The sequence below is a fragment of the Triturus cristatus genome, chromosome 3_1 (genome assembly GCF_964204655.1).
Source record: "Triturus cristatus chromosome 3_1, aTriCri1.1, whole genome shotgun sequence".
NCBI classification, from domain to species: Eukaryota; Metazoa; Chordata; class Amphibia; order Caudata; family Salamandridae; genus Triturus; species Triturus cristatus.
In genome coordinates, this window is record NC_140583.1 from 403,075,687 (window position 1) to 403,102,027 (window position 26,341).

General features: G+C 43.4%; 1 long non-coding RNA gene across 1 annotated transcript in view; it reads right to left on the bottom strand.

Moving 5' to 3' along the window:
• Positions 1 to 6,858: 6,858 nt before the first annotated feature.
• LOC146860331 (uncharacterized) overlaps positions 6,859 to 26,341 on the bottom strand; it is a 229,028-nt gene continuing 209,545 nt past the window's right edge. The window contains exon 3 of the long non-coding RNA XR_014979138.1: positions 6,859 to 6,970. This is a non-coding gene — a long non-coding RNA (uncharacterized LOC146860331). The remainder of the gene's footprint in view (positions 6,971 to 26,341) is intronic.

Sequence of the window (26,341 nt, forward strand, 5' to 3'; positions counted from 1 at the left end):
TATGGGTAAAGTTGTGGGTTTTGTTAATTACCAGAAAAAAGATGGAATTGAATTTTTAAAAATAAAATTTGATCAGATTGAAGAGGTTAAAGACATTAGTCGTTGTTCAGTTTGTTTCTTGCTTGTGAAAGACTTATATGTACGTAGGAAGCAGTTTCCGTTTTCTCTAGCATATGCTGTAACTATTCACAAATCTCAAGGATTAACTGTAGATAGTGCTTTTGTAAACATTGGATCTAGTGTGTTTAAAGAAGGTATGGCATATGTTGCTTTGTCACGCGTGAAAAAAATATCTGGTTTATTCATGATAGACTTTGATGAGTCAAAAGTTAGTGCTGATGCAAACTGTGTAAAGGAGTATAATAGATTAAGAAGAAGCTATGCTCCTCATTTAGGTCAGTATCCTGTGTTTGAAAAACGTGTTGTTTGTCGGAAAATGAGAATTGAGAATATCTGTAATGAGGATGTACAGAAGAGTAAACAAATAGAGACTGATGTGATTGCAAGGAAAAAGAAAAAGGACAATGCTGAAGAGGTTGTTGGTTGTCATTTTGAAAATAGCTCTGGTGTCAACTGCTACGCTAATGTAGTGCTGAATGTTGTATTTTATCTTGAAAGTTTGAAAGAGCAGATAATACTAAATCATGAAAAAAGATTCTGTGTTCTGCTAAATTTCCTTTATGAGAAGCTGAGTAATGATAAAACTAAAATAGAAAGTGCTTCTGATGTTAGAAATCTTTTAGATGTATGTTCTGGATGTACACAGTTTACTCAAAATGTCCAGCAAGATGCACAGGAATTCTTAATGTATATGCTTATGGTACTGGAAGATGAAGGGGTAGAAATAGAAAATATATTTGGTCTCTCTTATAAATGGGAACATAGTTGTGAAAACTGTTTGAACACATGCAGCTCTAATGTTGATTCTGAAAGGTTCATATATTTAACATTACCAGAGTGTAAATCAGTGACTTTTAGTACATTAGTTAAAGATGCAACATGGAATGTTCTCAATGTAAATCAGAAATGTTATCAACCTTATTTTTAAAGAAATATGGACAGTTTGTAATTTTAATGATGCAACATTGTAGAGCTGATGGAACAAAATTGGACACTTTAATAAAGAAGTTTACAGGAAATCAATTATCAATATCAGGAAAGACATTTGTTGCAGTTGCAATAATTTTCCATGATGGACCTTGTATAACTTCTGGTCATTACACAGTTTATCTAAAATGTGAAAAAGGCTGGACACTGTGTAATGATTCACAATTGATTTTCAAGCAACGTTTGCCTGCAGAATTACCAAATTCCTACTTAATTTTTCTAAAACCAAAATTTTAGGTACAAATTGCAGCATCTGAAGAAACCATTATTTCGAATTTTATTGGATTACCATTGGATATTTCACCAATTTTTTTTTTTTTAAATTACCATTTGGCCTCATGGAAAGGTAACTGTTTCTATTGTGGACTTCTTTGACAGATATTATTTTGGTGTATGTGCTTAAGCAACAAGATTTACAGACGATATTTATTGCAAATAGTTATTGTTCTTAGAAGATATTTTTAATATATATGTTACATTTCTATCAAGGTATGTTTTACTGAGGATAGATTCAGGGCTTTTTTTTAAAAATCTTTCAGATTGTTAATTTTTTTGCCCGCTGTTAAGTGATGAATGCAATTGATATCACTATTTTCAGTGAGATTCAATATATTCTGAAAACAGCAAAAAAAGGGCAAAAAATTACTTTGTTAAATATGAAAATATGTGTACTGTATTCTAAAATGTATTGTTAAAGATTAATACTTTTTTTCTTTTTTTTCAGATCGAGAAAGAAAATTTAGGAAATGTAATCCTTTTTTCTAGCAATTAAAAAAAACCATTTATTTCTAATTAAGTTATTTTGTTGGTCAGGTAAGTTTAAAATATCTGTATTTCTCACCCCTTCACTTTCATGCTCCCTTTTCTTCACTTCTACTCACTCTGCTTTTCTCATTCCCCTTCCCTCTCTCTTCTTCCTCTACTGCTCTTTCGTAACTCCCTGACTCCTTCTGTACTACTCCCCTAGGTTTACTGCCTCATCACTATTTTTTCAACCATGTTTCTCTCCCTGTTTCCATATGTCTCAGTCATTCTAACTGCCTTACTCCTTCTCAGTTCCTTGCTCTCTGTCTCTGTTTCTGTCTCTCTCCCTTTGTCTGTCTTACCCTTAATTTCCTTAACATCTCTGTTTCTACCACTTCTCCTCTCTCCATCACTAATTTTCCATCTATGTTAATTTTGTAACCTTCTCCGTCATTCTCCTTCCCTCACCTTCCCTAACTGTCACAATCCTTTACTCATAGTCACTCCTATTCTCCTACTTCACTTCCTCCTGTCTGTGTCTCACACCCCTTCATTTTTTCGCATTCTTTCCTTCACTCTCCCTCACTCTCCTTTGCCCATTGAAATCCTGACTCCCTTTCTCTCACTCCAGTTTCCTAAATCCTTCCATCCCCTCACTCCCCATCTCTCACTTTCCCATACCCCCTTTTCTAATCCTCATACCCCTTATCTCACCATCACTCCACTTCTCTTACTTTCAATCCCTTTACCCTGCTGTACTTCATCCGCTTCATCTGTTACTCCCTTTTCCTATCTCCGTCCCTTACTCCCCCCTTTTCTCACTCCCCCTCCATCACTCTCCATTACTCACTGCCATTCCCTTACTCATTTTCTCTACTTACCTGTATCCTCTACCCTTAGTCCTTTTGTTGCATTCAGTCTTTCACTTCCCTTTCATGACTGATCATAATTTCCTTTTCTCACTCATTCTGTCTGTCCTTTCCTCCTCTTCACTCAGTCATTTCAATCATTTCAATCATTCTTGTATACACTACACATTCATTCAATCAAAATAAAAAACAGTATATTAAGAATATAGCTCTTTTTGGAGAAGTGAAGTGAGTTCTTAAAAGAACTGTTTTTTGTCTTTTTTTTGTTTTATATTTTTTTTTTAGTTTTCAAACAATTTCTTTATTTTTTTGTGGTTTTTTTTACAGCCCCAAAACAAAACTGGGAATCAAAAAACTGCTCAACAGGATCAAAAAAAAAAAAATTATGACCTGGAGCATGTGTGCTGTTGTATACGGTTTTCAATTAAATATCTGCTACTCTCTCCGTAGCAAATTACCTCATTGCACATATTGCAATGAATGTGCACTTTTTGAAACAGGGGCCGGATGTCGAGAGGCCTGGTGCATGGTGAATCTGCAGCCGCAGATGATGTGCACGGCTGAGAAGGTCCAGGTGGAGGGTTCTCCCTTAGGGCTCTTGTGGTTTCACGAGCAAACCGAATTGGATGCATTGATTTAAAATGCCTGAGCATGCAATGAATGCTGAAGGAGTATTTTTTGTCTGGATCCCCTCTAGACAGGACACTTCCGCAAATTGTACAAGTGACCTTCGGCGTATTCACTTTTTTTTGCCCGTCTGGAAAAGTGAAATAATTCCAAATGAAAGAGTGCTTCTGTTTGCTCTTTCTTGGTGGTTCTTCAAAGGTCTCCTCACTGTCTGAAGATGGCTGGTGTTCTGCCATTTCACTGGAGTAGCTCTTCAGCAACCTTCTCTCAGGAAATTAGTAAAAAAAGTGAGGGGAGTGGGTGTGGTGATTCTGAAACAGAAACTAATATGAACCAACGAAAAGTGTTGTTTTGTAATCACATGACTTGCCGTGCGCGCACCGTTTGCGTACCGTACGCGCACGGAGCACGCACGGAACACGCACGCATGCGCACTCGGAGCACGCCGGTACGCGCACCGTACGCGCATGGTGCACGCACGCGTACGGATCACGCGCGTAGGGTCTACGCGCGCATGCGTGTATGGAGCACACGCGCACGGAGCACGCACAACGTATGCATGTGCACTGGGAGCATGCAGGTGCGCGCACCGTACGTGCACAGTGCACGCACGCATGCGTGTACGAAGCACGCGCATAGGGAGCACGCGTGCATGCGCGTACGGAGCACGCGCGCACGGAGCACGCATGACATACGCATGCGCACGTGGAGCAGACACCGTGCAAGCACGGTGCGCGCACGGTCTAAAACCCTTAAAAAATAAATAAATTAAAGTGTTTATAAGTTTAAAGAAGATATTAACTATGCTGTTCAACTTTATACAATTTAAAAAAAAAAGAGCTGAGCCATTCAATATTACAGGATACAGTCAATCTATAACTATATACATAGGTAGTTTATTGTAAAATAATTATATAAAAAATATAATAATACATACATAAATTAGCATTTAAAAAACCTCACAAATTCACTAAAAAAACATAGGTTTCACACACGTTATAGTTAGGAATTAGCATTTAAAAAACCTTTGAAATTCACTGAAAAAAACATAGGTTTCACACACGTTATAGTTAGGCATTAGCATTTAAAAAACCTTGCAAATTCACTGAAAAAACCATAGGTTTCACACATGTTATAGTTAGCTGGACATTTCACTCGTAAAAAACCAATGAAATTCCCCCGTTATAGTTAGTTCAGCTAACTGTAACTCGCGCGCCCGCAATCCACTGCTGATGACGTCACATATTACATTGCTCATGACATGGTCAGTGACATCACTCATGACATCACTCATGACATCTCAAATGACATCACTGATGACATCACTGATGACGTCATCCATGTGATGAATTACCACATCTTCTCACACCCTAATATAACCTTTGATACACCGACTCAAAATTTCAGAGTTACATTCTCAAAACCATACATACTCCAATACCAATAACTACATACCCACTTATTAACTATTAGGTCTACATACACCTCCACTCATTCACCTGTACAGTCACTCATACTTACAATCACTCCATACAAGACTATCATATGCATTTATACACCTATATAGACACTCACACACCACCAATCATCCATAGAGGTACTCACAAAACCTAGTCAGTCATGCAAATAATTACACTCCCATTTACTCACCTATGCGGTTATACACACTCAAGTTCACTTAATCATAAAAATAGTACCACATTCTTACGCTCTTATAGAATCATTGATACAGGCACACACTCATCCATACAGTCACTCTCACAATCACACACTATCACATCTACCCACTTATATACTCTTACACGTATCTATACTACCTTTCATATATGTAGTTAGTCACAAATGTACCACTGAGATATACATTCAATCCCTAATACACCCATACATACACTCACTCAACCATACAGTCCATCACAGATGCACTCTTAAAACCATGCACCCATAGAATCACCCACTCACACATCTATGCATAGAGTCACACACACCCTACCCACATAAACACTCAGGAACCCATACAGATACTGAGACAAGCAATCAATAACTCATATAGACACTCATATAGCTATTCACAAAACCATGCAGCCACTTATACACCAACATACAGACACATACAGACATTTACACAGTTTAGTCACTAGTCTGCAGTAAGATACATTTAATGACTCACTCATAGTCAGTTACGCACCACAGAAAATCATTCATTTACACATTTGTACACCCACTCATTCTTCAACAAGCCTTTCCCTAAATATATTAAACATATTAAAATTGTTCAGAAACACATACTCAATGGATGACGTCATCAGTGATGTCATCAGTGATGTCATGAGTGATGTCACTGACCATGTCATGAGTGATGTAATATGTGACGTCATCAGCAGTGGATTGCGGGCGCGCGAGTTACAGTTAGCTGAACTAACTATAACGGGGGAATTTCATTGGTTTTTTACGAGTGAAATGTCCAGCTAACTATAACATGTGTGAAACCTATGGTTTTTTCAGTGAATTTGCAAGGTTTTTAAATGCTAATTCCTAACTATAATGTGTGTGAAACCTATGGTTTTTTCAGTGAATATATATACATATACACACACATATATTTTACCACATGAGAGAAAGTTCCTTCTGGGATCAAGCCCGGTGTCGGGTTGTGCGCAAAGCCGGCGGAACCACAGCCGGGTGATTCATTCCAAACAAAACTCCAATAAGGCACACACTCAAAAGATTAAATGCTCCTGCAGCGTGTTTATTTCAGTTGCTACGCGTTTAGGCAGAAACAGTGCCTTGATCACACAACATGAAACTGTTTAAAAGTGCATTACATAGGGGTGTGGTCACACAGAAAAGGGACTTCTAATACTCAATTCCTTCAAAACAAATGTAAAGGCGGTGGCCATCTTTAAATGTGTTACTATGTCTTAAAAGAAACATGAAGCATATGGTTAAAGCAATGGTGCCTAATTCATATAATCAGCCCATGCAGAATAAACATGGTACTATACTCTAAAGCGTGGCACTTCAAATCCAGACAAACTGTAATTTTAAATAAAATTCAAGGCATAGTGCTCAGGAAATTACAAGTCCCACAGTCCCTGTTACGCATGCAAATGCCTAAAGCCCAGGCTAACCTCCTTTGGTTGACAATGAGCGAGCTATGAGATGCGCAAGTCATGAGGTGTCAGGCGTGCCATAGGACATGAAGACAAATATGCGTCTATACCCACACCAGTAGATGTGGGTACGAATGTCAAAGGGGGGAGGATGCTCTGTAAAGCGACCGGGAAACCTATGTATGTCCAGTGGCAGAGAATAGTACTTGGCACAACACACAAGCGTTACTGTTACTCACCAAGTGGCCAAAGAATACCCAAGGACCTGTACTGTGTAGCACAAGGATACAGGACCAAGAAAAAGGCCGGCACCCCTAATACAAAATGCAGACATACCATTCGCCAAGTGGCAAAAAGAAGTGAGAAGAGGTCCATGTTACCACAAAAAAACGTGTGAAAGTGAAGAAGCAAGGACTCTTCTCTTCGATGAATTGCACACCCAGAAACGAGGAAGAAAAGGGCAGAGAACCCGTGAAGTGTTAGTCAGGATACGGTGGGTCCATTCCTTTCCTTCTGTGAAGGAAACATATAATGAACATGTGAATATATAAAACATGTGTGCAAATGTACAAGTGACGTTAAAAACATATAACTTCAGTAAAGGGCGCAAAGACAGAAAAAAATCTCATTTGTCAATACAGGTAACACATTTAGACAGTTTGAACATTGTAAGACATTTTCAACATTTAACAGGCATGGGAAAGTGGCATTAGTCTTCCTGTAGGTGAGTTGTTAGTTCCTCGTCTAAATTGTGTCCTCTGGGAAACTTGGTTTCTAGCTCAAGTATCAATTTGGATTCTTTTTTGCGTAGTGCCAATGCCCTATTACCACCTCTAGTTCCCATGTGTATTTGTTCGATGGCAACAAAACGCAATAGAGAGTTGTCGGACTGATGGTGTTCCTGGAAGTGCCTGGCTATGGAGTAGTGGGTGCCCAGATTGGTTATGGCCCTGAGATGTTCTCATATTCTTTTTTTTGGCCATTAGAGTGGTACTGCCCACATATCTCATCTTGCAAGGGCATTCCAGAACATGTATAATGAAACTGGAACTGCATGTCAGAAATTGGTTAATACTTCTCTTTTTGCTCAGATCAGGTACGGTGAATTCCTTCACCATGTAGATGTGCGGCAGGCTTTACAGTACCCGCACTGGAAGAACCCTGAAAGGTTATAGGTATTCCCAGTGCGGGGTTTGCTTATGTCGCCGTGTACAAAGGTGTCTTGAAAACTTCTACCCTTTCTGTAAGTGATCATGGGTCTATCACTAATGGTAGGACCCACTATGGGGTTTCTCTTCAAGATATCCCAATTTTCAGCCAGAATTTTGTGTATTTTTCGAGACGTACCATTGACGGTCAAGACAACCCTCTTGTCAGTAGAATTAGCTTTTTTGGTTTGGACTTCAAGAGTTTGCTGTCTAGTGGTACTGCTCATCTTTTTGATCGCACAATTCAATACCCAATCGGGATATCCACGCTCTCTGAATCTGGAGATCATGATTGTCTGTTCAGATTGGTTGGCCTCAACAGTGCTACAGTTTCTTCTTGCCCTCAGCAGCTCCCCATAGGGGATGCTCCATTTGAGAGCATCTGGGTGACTGCTGAGGGCATGAAGAAGACTGTTGCCTGCTGTGTCCTTACAATAAAGTTTTGCTACCAGAGTACCCTGTCGCACTTCAATTCTAACATCGAGGAACTCAATATATTCCCTGCTCATGTTGTGACTGAGTACAATATTGTAAGAGTTTGTGTTAAGCTTCTCAATAAAGTTTGTGGCTTCATGTTCACTCCTTTTCCAAATAATAAGCAAATTGTCGATGTACCGCAGTCATACTACAACTATTTTTAAATCCTCGCAGAGTAGTCTCTCATTGTGTATTTCCTCTTCCCACATGCCCAGGAAGAGATTGGCAAAGCTTGGGGCAAAGCATGTGCCCATGGCTGTACCTAGTATTTGTTTATACAGATCTCCGTTAAACATAAAGATATTATTTTCCAAACACAGAGTCATCATTTCCATGAGCATTTTAGTGTGTTCTAAATTCCGTATATGTTTGTTGCTCATAAAATGGGAGCATGCATTTAACCCTTGGTTGTGTTCTATGATGGTATATAGAGAGTTCACATCAAGAGTGATCAGAATGTACTGATCATCCCAAGTGAAGCCCTCAAGTTTACACATAAAATCTTTAGTGTTTTTAACATGGGAGGGTAAAGTGATCACTTACTCTCTTAAGAAATGGTCCACATATTTAGAAATGTTTTTGAACATACTCCCTTGAGATGACACAATGGGTCTGCCAGGGGGAGCCACAGGATTCTTGTATATTTTCGGGAGGAGATACAAAATTGGCAGTTTGGGATAGTCCCTCTTTAAGAAACAGTATTCTTCCATGTAATAATGCCCAACCACTGCCATTCTGAAAGCTTCTCCCACGTGGTAGTGATACTCTCATTATATGTGGTAGTATTGCAAGAGCAATAAAATCTAGAATCTTCAAGCTGTTTGCATGCTTCCGCAATATACAACTGTCTACTCATAAGCACAATGTTGCCGCCCTTATCCGCTGGTCGGATCACTATCTCATTTTCTTTAAATAGGGAAGTGATGATATTCCTTTGTCTACTCGATAAATTATGTGCACGAGTATTGCTGGATGCACTGAAGTGTTTATGTTTCAACAATGCTTTGGTGACAACTTCGTGAAACGTATCAATACTATCATATGGTAGATTGGGATAAAACACGGATCGGGGTCTGATGTTGGTACACACCGCTTTGTCTGTAGTAACATCAAGGTCACTGTAGGTAATGAACTTCCCACTAATAATACCCCTCTCTGGGATGGTTTCCAATTCATGCATGGCCAGCAATGTGTCAGCATCACCAATTGTAAGATTTGGGAATGGAAGTCTCAGCAGGGGGTCTACTTGCTTTGAGGCTGTGCCATTTAGTGAGCTTTAGCTTCCTAATAAATTAGAAAATATCAATCCGTGGTTCTGAATAATTGAACATTTCAGTGGGGCAGAAGGTGAGTCCTAAGCATGATGTTCTCTTTTCAGAAATTTTAAGATGGCCCCTGCCTTTATATTTGTTTTGAAGGAATTGAGTATTAGAAATCCTTTTTCTGTGTCACCACACCCTTATGTAATGCACTTGGTTCTTTGCCGATGCCACTTCCGTCTTGAATCCGGGTGATTTACATAGTTCATGGTGCACTATAGGGAGCAAATTAAACAATATTAAAGTCATGATGACTTTGAGGTTCTGGACTTTTAAGAGTCCAGAGGTGTCAGGGAAACAACACCCGAAGACCCCTGAGTTCCTCCTGTCTCGGTGCACAAATAAACAGAGACACGGGCTTCTCGATGGCGGCGTCAAAGACCAAGGTTTATTTACTGCAGGGATACAGAAACCATAGGAACCACACAGAGGCAGAATCTACGAGGCTGTTCAAATTGCATTAAGTGGGTTGCTCCTTAAATACAAGAAAAATGTCTTGGGGCAACATTACACGAATATTTCTCATGCCTAACCCGGTATCCCAAACAGACAATAAATAAATATCAAACAATGATTAGTTGTGGGTTCTCGGTGTTCAATCAGATCCTCTCGACAGTTTTTCATTCTCTACTTGATCCTCCCCATCATAAAAATCGTAACCTCCCCATTGTAAAAGCCCAGAAAGAAAGGAGCAGAGCCAGGTGCAAAGGATTGAAATGTAGGATAAGAGGTGTTTATGGATCATAAACGGGCAGGGCAATCGTCTTCGGCCTTTCAGTCAGGACAACGGACACGAGAACCAGTATAGCAGGACTGGCCTCAGGCAAGGGAGGCAGCTTGATTCTGCCTAGTCATGTAGCGTCAGCCTTTCTCGGGGCTCGAGCTTACGTGTCCTTAACAAGGTGACTCTGCCGGGGTCATCGTCCGTTCATTGACTATGTGAGGGCAAGAAACAAGATGGATGCCGTAACTAAAATGGATGCCGTGACTTTTAGAGAGAATGCCCTAGTTTCCAGTGAATTCGTGCTAGTTGCGCAGCGAAAACACTGTCACGTATACAATGGATCGTTTGCGGTTCATGGGTACCAAAATCGTGTCAGTACTATGATACCGAATTCACAGGTTCGAATTGCTACAGAACCTCAACTTCACCAATGTCTCTTGTTATTTCAGCACATAAAACTCCCAATAGAACCTCCATGTTTCGTTTCTTCAATATTCCTCCATAGTCTGCCGCACCAGTTCAACTCGCTAAATATTTTTAACAGCACTACCCTCGTCAACCATGAGACTTCTTTTAGTAATCAGTGCCGGAGTCGGAATATATCCGTAACACCCCCAGTCTGGATGACTGGCGACCATCGTCGACGCCGGTACCAGAGATGCCTTTATGGTGTTGCAAAGCGCTTGTAGAAATACTTGGCTCCGCTTTCCACCTTGAAGCGCGGCTGCACTCTTTGTGACGGGTGCTGGCATAAATGGAGGTGGATCCATTTATGAATATTGGCTCATGTTTTTCAAAGAAAACTGCTGCACTCGCGGGGATCTTGCAACTTCAATTTATTGCGAGGACGCGTTTCGGCGATTTGCCTTCTTCTGCTCGCACAGGCAAGTTAAACATAAGTACACGATGTTGCGTGATTTTAAAGAGTGATCTTATATCTTATTGGCAGAAATGTTCTAATTGGAGGAATCTGATTGGTTCTTTGCCGATGCACCTTCCTTCTTGAATCCGGGTGATTTACATAGTTCATGGTGCACTATAGGGAGCAAATTAAACAATATTAAAGTCATGATGACTTCACCAATGTCTCTTGTTATTTCAGCACATAAAACTCCCAATAGAACCTCCATGTTTCGTTTCTTCAATATTCCTCCATAGTCTGCCGCACCAGTTCAATTCGCTAAATATTTTGAATAGCACACCCCTCGTCAACCATGAGACGTCAGTTCTTGTACATAGCTTTCCGCGCCAGGAATGCAGAGCCATGCAAAGACCGACACTGGTGCCAAAAATAAAATCTAGGGGCCTGAAAAGGATAACCTTAACCCTAGATGTCAGTTTGCAGAACAGGGAGGATGGGTGGGTCGGTGAGGAATCTAACTAACTAATGTTTCTTACAGATACATCGTTACCGAAGGTAAGTAACTTGTTCATCTGAAAGAAACACGTTAGTTAGATTCCTCACCTTAGAATAGATACCCAAGCAATACCATCCCCGGTGGTGGGTCTGCGAACCAAGGTCACACCAGAAAGTCCTGGAGGACAGAACGGCCAAAGAAGCCATCCCTCCGGACTTGGCTGTCAAGGCAATAATGCCTGGCAAACGTGTGTAGCGAAGCCCACGTCGCCGCCTGACAGATGTCCTGCAAAGGGACTCCCCGTCCCAAGGCAGTAGTAGCCGCTGTGGCCCGAGTAGAATGGGCGCGCAGCCCAACAGGAGGGTCCTTTTTTGCCAAAGAGTAACAAATTTTGATGCACAAAACGACCCACCGAGAGATGGTCCGTTTGTGCACAGCTTTCCCCTTCTTAGCACCCACGTATCCAACGAAAAGTTGGTCGTCCACCCGGAACTGCTTTGTGCGGTCCAGATAAAAGGAGAGCGCACGTTTTGGGTCCAGACGGTGGAGCCTCTCTTCCTCTTTGGAAGGATGCGGAGGCGGAAAGAAGGTGGGCAAGGTGACAGACTGCCCAAGATGAAATGGAGTCACCACTTTCGGAAGAAAGGAGGGACGAGGCCGAAGGACAACCTTGTCCGGATGAACAGACAGAAAAGGAGGCTTTGAAGATAAAGCCTGGAGCTCACTCACCCGTCTAGCCGAGGTGATGGCTACCAGAAAAGCAGTCTTAAGAGTCAGAAGACGAAGAGGACAATTGTGAAGAGGCTCGAAGGGAGCGCACATCAGGAATGTCAAGACCAGATTCAAGTCCCACTGAGGCATTACAAAAGGGACAGGAGGGAACGTGTGAGTAATGCCTTTTAGAAAGCGTGTAACCACAGGGGACTTGAAAAGAGAAGGCTGATCAGGAAGCCGCAAGAAGGCAGAGATGGCAGCAAGATAACCTTTCAGGGTGCCCAGGGCAGAGCCCTGCCGGGCCAGAGAAAGAAGAAAGAGGAGAACCTCAGAAAGAGGGGCGGAAAGGGGATCCACAGCCTTTGCTGTGCACCATGCCACAAATTTGTTCCACCGGCAGGCGTATACCGTCTTTGTGGAGGGACGCCTGGCTGCCAGAATGATATCACAGACTTCAGGAGGCAAGTCGAATGGCATCAACTGCCGCCGCTCAATCTCCACGCATGGAGGTGGAGGCTGGACAGGTTCGGGTGGAGGACCGTCCCCTGCTGCTGCGACAGAAGATCCTCCCGAAGGGGCAGACGTATCGGGGGATCGGTCAACATACTGAGTAGCTCGGGATACCAGTATCTTCGTGCCCAATCCGGAGCCACCAAGATGACTTGGGCCCGGTCGTGCCTGATCTTCTTCAGCACTCTGGGCAGAAGTGGTATAGGCGGAAAGGCGTATAACAGACCGCAACTCCACTCGTGACGAAAAGCGTCGCCGAGCGAGTGCCGCCTTGGAAATTCCAATGCGCAGAACTGCTGAAAGAGACCTTGCGCCACTTCGGAGTTCAGACGCCATTCGTGATCCATCATGCACCGGCGGCTGAGTTCGTCCGCTCTGGCGTTCAGAGAGCCCGCCAGATGTTGAACCACTAGGGTGACGCCCTGGTGTTCCAGCCACGTCCAGAGGCGCAGAGCCTCCTGACAAAGGGTCCACGACCCCACCCCGCCCTGTTTGTTGCAATACCACATGGCGGTGGTGTTGTCCGTGAACACCTGCATGACACTGCCCCTGACAGAGGGAAGGAAGGCTTTCAGTGCAAGTCGGATCGCCCTCAACTCCAACAGGTTGATGTGGAGACGAGACTCCGCCGGAGACCAGAGGCCTCTGATCTCCGCCTCTCCCATATGGCCACCCCATCCCAGGAGGGACGCATCCGTCACTACGACATGCTCCAGTTGGGGAAGGGAGAGGCTCCTGCCCATGACCCAATCGCGGTCCGTGAGCCACCACTGCAACTGCTGTGCAGTGCCCTCCGAGATCAAGACATGGTCGGACAGGTTGCCGTGATGCTGGGCCCACTGAAACTTCAGGTCCCACTGCAGAGCCCGCATGCGCCGCCTGGCGTGATGCACTAGTAGGATGCAGGAGGCCATCAGCCCCAGAAGCCGCAACACTAGCCTGACTGAAACCCAGGATAGAGGCCGAAAGATGGGAATCAGGGCCTGTATATCCCGGACCCGCTGTTCTGGTGGATAGACCCGGAACTGCGCCGAATCGAGAACCGCTCCGATGAAGAGGAGCTTCTGAGAGGGACTCAGGTGTGACTTCGGCACGTTGATGGAAAACCCCAGCAAATGCAGGAGATCCGCCGTAGTCTGGAGGTGGGAGACGACTGTCTGGGGCGAGCCCGCCTTCAACAACCAGTCGTCGAGATAGGGGAAGACTGGAACCCCTGATCTGCGCAGATGAGCTGCGACCACCGCCATCACTTTCGTGAACACCCGAGGGGCACTGGTGAGGCCGAAGGGGAGCACGGTAAACTGAAAGTGCTCTTGGCCCACCGTGAACCGCAGGTAACGCCGGTGGGCCGGCAGGACGGGGATGTGGAAATAAGCGTCCTGCAAGTCCAACGCTACCATCCAGTCTCCGGGGTCTAGGGCAGCTAGAACCTGAGCCAAAGTCAACATCTTGAACCTTTCCTTCCGGAGGAAGGCATTGACGTTCCGAAGGTCCAAGATTGGGCGGAGGCCCCCTTTGCCCTTCATGGGAACCAGAAAGTAGTGGGAATAACAATCACGACCTACTTCTGGGCTCGGAACGCGCTCGACGGCCCCCTTGGCCAAGAGGGCGGAAACCTCCTCGTGGAGAAGATGCAAGTGATCCCCCGAGATACGGTGGTGCTGCGGTGGCATGGCTGGAGGGGTCGTCTCGAAGGGGAGGGAGTAGCCCCTTCGGACGATTTGCAGCAGCCACCTGTCCGATGTGATGGACCGCCAGTGGAGCAGGTGATGGCGAACTCTGCCGCCCACTGGCGTGGAATGGGCCTGAAAGCTCGGACTAGGAAGGCTTTGAGGCGGATGCTGCTGGGGTGGATGTGGGCTGACCTCGTCGTCCTCCAGATCCGCCTCGGCGGAAACCACGTCCGCGACCGCGCGCAGGTTGGTTCTGCGGCTGGTGGCTAGGCGCACGTGAGGAGGCACCCCTTCCTTGGCCATGAAAGGGGCGAAAAGCAGAAGATTGCGACCACGGGGCCGAGAGGCCCAAGGACTTGGCCGTAGCCCGGGAGTCCTTAAAGCGGTTCAGCGCACTGTCCGCCTTCTCGCCAAACAGGCGAGTGCCATCAAACGGCATGTCCATGAGAGTGCTCTGGACATCGCCGGAAAACGACGTGGACCGCAGCCAGGCGTGACGTCGAAGCGCCACAGTGGTGGAAATGGCCCTACCCAGCGAGTCCGTGGTGTCAAGCCCACAACGTATGGCATGTCGCGCGGCATCCCTCCCATCGGCCAGAGCCTGGGTAGGTCGTGTCCGGACCGCCTCCGGACACAGGGGCAGCGCGTCCTCCACCGCATCCCACAGTGAGTGGGAATAATGGTCCAAGAGACAAGCGGTGTTCAAAGACCGCAGGCCCAAACTAAAGGATGAGAACAGTTTCTTGCCAAACTGCTCCAGTCTCTTGGAATCCCGGTCCGGCGGGGCGGTCGGGAAAGAGGATTGGGAGGTGAAGGCCTGGATAACCAGGCTCTCAGGGGTAGGGTGTTGGGACAGAAAACTGGGGTCGCCCGGAGCAGGGCGGTGGCGCCTGGCAACGTTCCTGTCCACAGGAGGAACTGTGGAGGGCTTGGACCAGGTGCCCTGGAGAACGTCAGTGAGGGCTTCATTGAACGGCAGCAGAGGCTCAGTGGAGCTTGCTGCAGATTGAAGCACCTCAGTGAGGACGTTCGTCCTCACAGCCACGGCAGGTAGCTCGAGCCCAAGGGCTGCGGCCACCTTGCGCAGCACCACGGAGAAAGCAGCACCCTCCTCCGAAGCCACAGTCGGAGGAGAGATGAATCCAGTGTCTGGCGAGGTATCCAGACCACTGGCCTCCCCCAGTTCATCTGCCCAGTCCTGGGACAGTTGGGCCTGATGGGCCATAGGATCCTCGGATCCCTCCCAGTAGTCCCCATCATCCGACTCCTGGTGTAGAGGAGAAAGTAACGGAGCCGGGCGGTAGACAAAATGTGTCTCTAGCGGCGTCGATCTCGGCGTCCATCGACGCCGGACCGGCGCCGGGCCCGGACCGGGACTAAACTGGGGCACGGCGTCGAGCGGAGTCGACGTCGGCGTCGGGGGTGGAACCGGAGTCGACGCCGGTGGAGGAGTGACAAGGTTGACCGGCGTCGACGGGGACTCGAGAACGGGTCCCTCGGGCGCTTGCGGCGTCGAGGCAGGAGCCGTCAACGGCGCCGGGGCCGGAGCCGCCGGCTGGCAAGGCAGCCCAGTCGGGTCCACGGGGCCCGAAGGCGCACCAGCGGGCGCCGACGGCGGAGCCAGGTTCCTCATGGCCGAGAGGAAGGCACTGACTTCCGCCGGCGTCGCGTTAGTCCCAGGGACCGGAGGGTATGGGGACGGACGCGGCGCCTGCGGCTCCGCCGGAGCCGCGGGGGTGGAACCACCCTGACCCTCGACCGAGTCGCGCGACCGGCGAGGGGAGTCCGAAGAGTGATGTCGTCTCTTGGACTTCTTGGAATGCTTCGACTTACCCGAAGACTTTGATCCCGACGACCGATGGTGACGTCGGCTGCGGCTCCGCGACCGATCCTTGGACCTCCTCCTGGACCGGGATCAAGAGGCGCGCGGAGCCGAGTGGCGAATCTCGAGAAGCTTACGGGACCGCTCCCGTCTAGCCTTCGAGGTCAGGGCCTTACAGTCCGAGCACGACTCCGCGTCGTGGTCGAGGCCCAAACAGTACAGGCACCGGCGGTGATGGTCCGTAACCGACATCAATCGGCTACAGTCCGTACAGGCTTTAAACCCAGGCATCCTACCGGCACCGGTGTCGATAGACAGGATCAAAAAGGATCAAAAAGTTAGTCAAAAATTGACTAAAGGGGTAGCTCTCCCGGATCTGCGCTTACTGGCGCGGAAAAAAGAAGAACTGACGTCAGCGCACGAGGGCGGCGTCTAAGTACTCCGACGTCATTCCGGCGCACGACGCCGACGACGGATGTGGAGCCGCAGACGACGCCTAGCGACGCGCAAGGGGTATTGCTGACGAAAAATCTTCCGGATCCAGTCTGACGCCTGGGGATATTCTAAGGTGAGGAATCTAACTAACTAATGTTTCTTACAGATACATCGTTACCGAAGGTAAGTAACTTGTTCTTTAAGTTGCTCCCTATAGTGCACCATGAACTATGTAAATCACCCGGATTCAAGACGGAAGTGGCATCGGCAAAGAACCAATCAGATTCCTCCTATTAGAACATTTCTGCCAATAAGATATAAAATCACTCTTTAAAATCACGCAACATCGTGTACTTATGTTTAACTTGCCTGTGCGAGCAGAAGAAGGCAAATCGCCGAAACGCGTCCTTGCAATTGCAAGATCCCCGCTAGTGCAGCAGTTTTCTATGAAAAACATGAGCCAATATTCATAATGTATCCACCTCCATTCTTGCCAGCACCCATCACAAAGAGTGCAGGAAAGGTGGAAAACGGAGCCAAGGATATATATATATATATATATATATATATATATATATATATTTATATATATATATTTATATATATATATATACACATACATACAGGATACATCCAAGTATAGACACAGACCCAGGTTCGTGCTGTAAAATTATTTTATTCCTCCTTTGTCGCCATTACGCGTTTCGGCTCGTCTGAGCCTTGATCACATATATATATATATATATGCGCTTCCTTTTTCCCTTTCTCTTACTCCATAGGAAAGAGCACTCGCGGGAGCTTGAAGAGATCCTGCTTGTGTCCATGCACTGGACTCGTTGCTGCCAGTTGAATCACATAAAGGTGAAACTTCAAATGTTGAGTGGGCACTTCACTGTGTAAGCAGTTTTCCTGTGGATGTTTAGTAGCCCGCTCCGGTCACGAAGCTGCCCCCCTACTGACGGTGCAGGTCCTTATGTTCTCAGTATAGGACACCACACAGGAACGGCATCGCCTTTCAATCTGGCACAAGAAAAGCAACGTGTTTGGCGCAACGAGGTACGAGCAACCCAATGGATTTTAATTTGGACAGGTTGAGTAACTGCTGCCAAACCACTATGGATTTTACTTACTTTTTACTACAAGAACCAGAATGCCACTGAGCAACACGCCCCAGAGGGCGGTACTATGCTCCTTGTTAAAAGTATGAGAATGTGAGGCAGCTGGATCTGTCCTCCATAGCCAGCCATGAGGAAGGGAGAAATGTCTCCAGAAACGCGTCGGCAAAAGGCTTGAAGAGATCCTGCTTGTGTCCGTGCGCTGGACTCGTTGCTGCCAGTTGAATCAAATAAAGGTAAAACTTCAAACGTCGAGTGGGCGCTTCAATGTGTGAGCAATTTTCTTGTGGATGTTTAGTGGCCTGCTCCGGTCACGAAGCTGCCCCCCTACTGACGGTGCAGGTCCGGATGTTCTCAGTATAGGACACCACACAGGAACGGCGTCACCTTTCAATCTGGCACAAGAAAAGCAATGCGTTTGGAGCAACGAGGTACAAGCAACCCGATGGATTTTAATTTGGGAAGGTTCAGTGACTGCTTCCAAAACCACTATGGATTTTACTTACTTTTTACTACAAGAACCAGAATGCCACTTAGCAACACGTCCCAGAGGGCGGGACTATGCACCTTGTTAAAAGTATGAGAATGTAAGGCAGCTGGATCTCTCCTCCATAGCCAGCCATGAGGAAGGGAGAAATGTCTCCAGAAACGCGTCGGCAAAAGGCTTGAAGAGATCCTGCTTGTGTCCGTGCACTGGACTCGTTGCTGCCATATATATATTATCTACTGGCGGTCGCCAGTAGATAGTTATAGTTAGGACCGTGTTTCCATAGGAAATCTGAAAATTCTATTTTGAATAACTTTGGCGCCGGTTAACGAATCCTCGCAAATTTTTCAAAATAGGTGGGGCGCTCCGCTCCGCTCCTACCCTGAAAGTCTCTGGGTGATTAGTCAAGTGGGGGCCTAGAAAAAGGGGGGGTCCCAAAACACGTTTTCCCCATGCATTTTTCCATAGGGACCTTTAGTCCAAGGCCCGAACGGCTGAACAGAATTATTTGAAATTTGGGAAAGAGGTAGTCCTCAGGTCAGGGATGTGCCTTTTGAATATCTGGAGTCAATCTGTTCAGTAGTTCCTGAGAAAATTTCAGTTAAAAGTACATATATATCTATAGGCGCGCACCGTGCGCGTACGGTAAGCATACCGTATGCGCACGCTGCCGTGCGCGAGCGTAATTCTGATAGGAAGTGTCGGCCACCATTTTGTGTGTCTCACACTAAAAAACAAAGGTGGAGAACGTGAAAAGGGGGCAAGGTAGAGAGTTGCAGACCCCCTAGCCTTTGGCAGGGGGTCCAAAAAGGACCCAGAAGTGTGAAAAAAATGTTTTTTTTTTTTTTTTTAAATCGCGGCGTACGCGTACCGTGCGCATGGAACGCGTACGGCGGTAAAAAAAAATAAAAAAAATAGAATTAAAAATCAAAATGAAATGTTTGGATGTTGGTTGGCTCTAAAAAGAGCCGTTGTGTTCATTGAGTGTTTTTTTGTACCTACAAGTAAGTACCGATGCAGAGTCTAAAGTTCAAGAGGAAGACTCTGTTCCCTTCATCATTGAAATGTACACCGTCTCCTCTATAAATGTCTTGCATGTTGTAACGCAAGTTGTTGTGGTATATAGAACCCATACCATAGTCTCTGAGGAAAGCAGAAACAGACTTATTGACGTGCTTTCTTGCTTTGTCAATCTGCGGACAAAATTGGTTGGACCAGTTCCACTTTTGCCTTTGGCATATATTAGAATATACAAAGGCAGTTTGTGGAAAAAGTGACATCAATTGCACAAAGGTGTCCTTAATAAGCATTTCCAGACCTACCCCAGTTAAAGTGCCTAGGTCATTTCCACCACAGCGCACAATAATAAGGTTAGGCTGTGGGAGATGTAGAAAGGTTTTCACCAAAGGCATTAATTGGTGCCACTTTAACCCTCTCTGACCAATCCATTTAATGTCTACATTTGGCAAAGCAAGGTCTTTCACAATACCTCTTTTTTCTGCAAACTTTTCACTCCAGAAGACATAGCTGTGACCTACAATCCACACTGTGAACATCTTTCAAGGAGATCTGGATGCACTCAGAAGGTGTCTTTCAGTAAAATGGCAATATGAAAAGAAAGATAGTTGTAAAATGGAGGCTAGCATACTTTTAAAAAAAAAAAAAAAGAACTGATTGGCTGATTCAAACCATTTTACAGTTAAAACTAGGCTGTATGTTTAGATTTTTACAAGCATGTTTTGTATTGGCTCAGAAAAATGTGTACCCACAGAACATTACTTTGGATTTTCTGTTAGGTTCGAAAAGTCAAGCAATCTTGCTCTTTGGATTAGAAACATTGTGTGCTGAACTTCTGACCTCTCTGCTCACACCAGTGTTCCATGATCTGTTGCTATGGTAGCAGTCAGAAGTCATGTTGGGGGAAGGGATCATTTGGAAAGGGTTGAAATTTGCAACCAATAGAAATGTGTGTTTCCATTTGAAAAAATTGTGGGAAGCACTGTGATTTGGAGTTAACATGTATATGTGTGGAAAAAGAGAGGGAAACATTGCCATTAACTGGTTCTGGTGAGAGGAGAGAGGTGTACAGCTCAGAGATTTTGGCTCTGATAATCTGCTGTTTGAGTGCCACATTTATTTCTGAACTAACTATTTGAAAAAATTGTGGGAAGCACTGTGATTTGGAGTTAACATGTATATGTGTGGAAAAAGAGAGGGAAACATTGCCATTAACTGGTTCTGGTGAGAGGAGAGAGGTGTACAGCTCAGAGATTTTGGCTCTGATAATCTGCTGTTTGAGTGCCACATTTATTTCTGAACTAACTACTTTTAAAGGTGAGTTATGAATTTGAGAGGGAATGTATGTGGAGCATTTTGATATAAATAATAGAAATGTGATTCTTCTTTTAAAGTTGTTTTTCACATTTTGTGTTTTGGGAGATATTTAACTGTCTTGAAGTTGTGAGATATTATTGAGTATGTCTTCACCATAAGTTAAGGTGTACTGGTATCACCCAGGAATAATGTTTTCTGCCTAGAATCACACCATGAGTGTGTGTGCACACAGGAATTGTTATCAGAGATTTAATTCGTGTTGCTCTTGCTCTGTTAGCCTTGCACTCGCAGGAAAGGGGCAGTTTGTTTTCTTGAAGTGTGATGGTTAGCATTCAGTAGAAATCACTTTCTCACAAATGAGAGGCAAATGCAAACACATTTGAAAATAGCATGGTACATTTTCCTACCACTTTAAAAGTTGTGTTTTACATTTTATGTTAAGGAAGATATTTAAGTGCCTTGAACATGTTAGATATTATGGAGTATGTCTTCACCATAAGTTAAGGTGTAGTGGTATCACCCAGGAATACTGTTTTCTGCCTAGAATCACACCATGAGACAGTGTGCACACAGGAATTGTTATCAGAGATTTAATTTGTGTTGCTCTTGCTCTGTTAGCCTTGCACTCGCAGGAAAGGGGCAGCTTGTTTTTTGGAACTGTGATGGTTTGTATTCAGCATAGAAAAGCTGTTTGGGCATGTGCTATTTTCTGAAAAATATAATGAAAATGTGTCAGACTGTTACAGTAATTATCACTTGCTCTACCACAGTCGTAAGTGTGCTTTCAAATTGCAAATCAAATTTCGTTTTCTGCCTAGAATCACACCATGAGTCTGTGCGCACACAGGAATTGTTCTCAGAGATTCAATCTGTGTTACTCTAGTTCTTTCAGAATTGTATTCGTAGGAAAGGGGAAGCTTGTTTTATTGAACTGTGATGGCTACCATTGAGCCCAAATTAATATGTCACAAATGAGAGGGCAATGCAAACACATTTGACATCAACATGGTAGATTTTCCTTCCACTCCTGCAATGGGTCATGTAGTTTGTACATGTTCAAAACTCCAATTAACTTTTACCACACATGTAGTGTTACATACATGTCTCCAATGTTTATGCAGTTGTGCAAGCGTCCATGCAGATCTCTTTTGCACCTGACAGTAGACAGTCTCCAGAAGGACAATCTTAGCAGAGAGCAAGCTGTTTCTCATGTACAGTCATGCTTACTATTCAGTGTTGTGGAATGTTTCAGATAGCAGTGAGTAACGCTAATACATTGAACATCACCAAGGCACATTTCCTTTGGTAGAGTGTAGTATGTCATTCAGGTTGCACATGTTCATGGTCTCAAAAAGCAGTTTGGGCATGTGCTGTTTTCTGTTTCTGAAAAATATAATGAAAATGTGTCAGACTGTTACAGTAATTATCACTTGCTCTACCACAGTCGTAAGTGTGCTTTCAAATTGCAAATCAAATTTCGTTTTCTGCCTAGAATCACACCATGAGTGTGTGCGCACACAGGAATTGTTCTCAGAGATTCAATTCATGTTACTCTGGTTCTTTCAGAATTGTATTCGTAGGAAAGGGGAAGCTTGTTTTATTGAACTGTGATGGCTACCATTGAGCCCAAATTAATATGTCACAAATGAGAGGGCAATGCAAACACATTTGACATCAACATGGTAGATTTTCCTTCCACTCCTGCAATGGGTCATGTAGTTTGTACATGTTCAAAAGTCCAATTAACTTTTACCACACATGTAGTGTTACATACATGTCTCCAATGTTTATGCAGTTGTGCAAGCGTACATGCAGATCTCTTTTGCACCTGACAGTAGACAGTCTCCAGAAGGACAATCTTAGCAGAGAGCAAGCTGTTTCTCATGTACAGTCATGCTTACTATTCAGCGCTGTGTAATGTTTCAGATAGCAGTGAGTAACGCTAATACATTGAACATCACCAAGGCACATTTCCTTTGGTAGAGTGTAGTATGTCATTCAGGTTGCACATGTTCATGGTCTCAAATAGCTGTTTGGGCAAGTGCTGTTTTCTGTTTCCGAAAGAAATAATGAAAATGTGTCAGACTGTTACAGTAATTATCACTTGCTCTACCACAATAGTAAGTGTGCTTTCAAATTGCAAATCAAATTTCATTTTCTGCCTAGAATCACAACATGAGTCTCTGCGCACACAGGAATTGTTGTCTGAGTTTTAATTTGTGGTATTCTGGTTCTTTTAGAATTACATTCGTAGGAAAGGGGAAGCTTTAATTCGTGATGGTTTTATTGTGTTTTTCACTTGTAGGAAAGGGGTAGATAGTTTTATAAGATTTGAAAAGCACAAAAAAAATATAGTAATAAATTTAAATTACATAAAGGTATTTTTTTTTAGTTTCTTTCAGGTATTGCTTAACAACAGTGAAATAAGTTAAAGATGCCTATAAAATCAAGGAAGAGAAAAGAACAGAAAAAACATTTATATTTGAAGACAACTGGAGGACCCAAATTAGTTAAAGATCCTCATGTTGGAAAAAAGAAAAAGTCTTCTGGTAAGCAAACCAAGGATTTTTTAAAAAATATCTTCAAAAAAAGAACAAATTTGAAAAATGTCCCCACTGCAAATAGAGTTTCAAGTAGAAAACAACAGGACAAAAGTGAGAAATTACAAAATGCTAATGTACAATTAGAAGCAATAAAGATTGACTTGAAAAGAAAAACAGCATTTAAAGACATTCGTAGAAAAATGTTTCAGAGAAGAGTGATGTCCAATTTGCTAAAGGATGTGAAAAAATATAAGAAGAAAGCGAAATTTTATAAGCGAAAACAAGATATTGAATCAATTGTAGCTAAGGCTTTAGATTTAAAAAGAAAACTATTCATTTTAATTTTGAACAGGAGCCGTACATTAGATAAAATGGTCAATGTAATGAAGTCACAAAGCAAAACGAAAAGAGTAGTGAAAAGAAATAACTTTTGTAAAGTGTTTTTAGGAGAATGGATGCATAGTTCAAGTACACAACCATTTTTTAATGAAGAGAGTTATCTTCAAAGTAATAGTTTGCTGCATGCAGTTGACACCAGTGGTCGTGCTTATGAAGTGAAAGATGGTTGTATAATAGAAAAGGAGAAAATGGTTGAAAGAAATGAGGAAGAAGTGATAGCTGATGAGGTTATGGGGAGACGTCCTAAAGCCCCAGTGTACACTTGGAATTGTAGTAGTATTAGTACTGTACGACAGGAATCTATTGATAAATTACGTGAATTTCTAAGAGAATATAGTAAAAAAAAGTGTTAAACAGAAGATTAAGGTGCTTCAAAGACTAGATCCATGTAGAGTGAGAGAGAATACTGGCTTGCAAGGACATTCTCTGGCTTGTCTTTCTAGGAAAGTTTGCCAAAGTGTTTTTCACCATTTTAGGATGCTGGCAGTTCATCATACTGAAATGAGAAAGTTTGTGAGAAGATTGTATTTTGCTAAAAGTCCAGCACTAAAGTTAAATGAGTTGAATAGGGCTCTGTTCCGTGGATCTGTATCAGATGTAGAGAAGGTTACTGATGAAATTCAGTTTTGTTACTTTGTTCCGGAACAAGAAAGTGCAGATAATGACACAGTAATTGAAGAAAATGTGGAAGAGAATGTAGAACCTACTATTAGTAAAAATTTTGAAGATCAAATGACAAAATGTACTATCATCTCTAATGAAAGACCAAATATTACTTGTATTTGTTGCCGGAGAAGCCATTATAAAAATCAAACAAGGTATGTTGATCTCTATAAAAAAAGTGAAAAAGAAAATAATACTAAGTGGTTGGATTTTGCTACATATTTATTTCTGGAAAATTGTTTTGATTTGGGTGAATATCACCGTATTTGTAAATACTGTTATAACAAGTTAGAAGAAAATAAAATGCCAGCAAGAGCTGTACATAATAATTTATAATTGGTTGAAATTCCTGCAGAACTTAGTGATTTAAATACGTATGAGTCTATACTCATTCAATGTGTCCATCCTTTTCGGACTATAGTTCGTATGGAACCCAAAACAGGCAAATTACCTCCTTCGGATTTACAAAGAGGTTTAAAAGGAAGAGTTGTCTATTTGCCATTGGATTTGAAAAACAATATGGAAACTATTGATGCAGATAGATTGGAAACTGAACCATTAGTTATTTTGGTTAATGGAGTACCAACAAAGAACAAGAACATTTGGCAGGAGCTGGTAGATGTACGAAAAGTACAAAGAGCAAATTTATATTTGAAAAGAAATAATAAATGGTATGAAACAATTTATATGGATGAAGAGGAAGAAGCTTTACTACCAGACTCAGGAATACCAGCTGGGTAAATTGAAAAAGTGGATAAGTCAAAAGAAGAAGAAATTTATGAACATTTCAGCATACATCCTCTTCATTCAGAAGAAGTTATGGCAAACACTATTGATCTGTTTCAGATTTAAAAAGCACAAGGCACTCCCGTGAGTGTATGGGAGGAGAGCTTGGAAGCTCGTTGTTTTCCCCAGCTGTTTCCTACAGGAAAAGGTGGACGATATGATGAACGTCCAGTACAGATTCCTGCTTCTGAGTATCGGACTACAAGATTATATGCAGAAGATCCCAGATTTCATCAAAGTATTCCTTATTTGTTCCATCTTTTATTTGAAAGTGACTTGTCAGCACTATCTTATGCAGTAAATCACATTTTGAAAACTGGAGTACATCTACGTAATGTGTCTGCAAAGGATTTTATGAACAAAGTGCAACAGCGAGATGATCATTTGGAATCTCAATTGATTAATCTAATGGCTTGTCAGCGTGGGACAAATGAATATTGGTACCGACGCCATGGAGAATTGAAGTGTATGTTACGGAATTTAGGAACTCCTACATGGTTTCTCACCCTAAGTTGTGCTCAGTACGCTTGGGATGATCTTCTGGATTTTCTTCGAGAGGCAAATTCAAATATTGAAAACATCCAATACAAGACAGCAGGAGAATTGTGCTCATTGGATCCGGTTAATGTTTGCAGATATTTCAATCATAGATTTGAGGCTATGATGTCCTTCATCTGCAATAAAAAAAAATCCACCTCTTGGAGAGTTGTGGATTTCTCTTGGAGAAAAGAGTACCAAGCAAGAGGTGCTCCTCATATTCATATGCTGTTGTGGATCAAGGATGCCCCAAAATTTGGAACATATTCTGATGATGCAGTTTTAAGTTTCATCGAAGGATATGCAACATGTGCTATACCTAAAAGCACAGAAGAGAAACACTTAAAAGAGCAAGTTTTACGTTTCCAAAGTCATCGGTGTGGAAAATACTGTCGACGAAAGTACAAGAGTAAAGAAAAATTCTACACAAAATGTCGATTTGGATTTCCACGACCTGTTCTTTCAAAAGGAAGAGTCAACAGTTTTATGTCAGCTGTGCGACATACTATTACAAGAAAATCGCCTAAAAATACCTACAACCTAAGAAGAAAAGAAGAGTCAAAATATATAAATGACTACAACCCAGTCATTTTATCCATGTGGAATGCTAACATGGATATTCAGTATGTAGCTGACAATTCTATTGCTGTTGCTCGGTATGTCACATCTTACATCACTAAATCTGAGAAAACGGAATTGAAGGAAATGTGGGAAGAGATTTCTCACGAGCAGACTGTCAGTAAAAAGCTATACAGTTTCAGTTTAAAGATGTTATCGCAT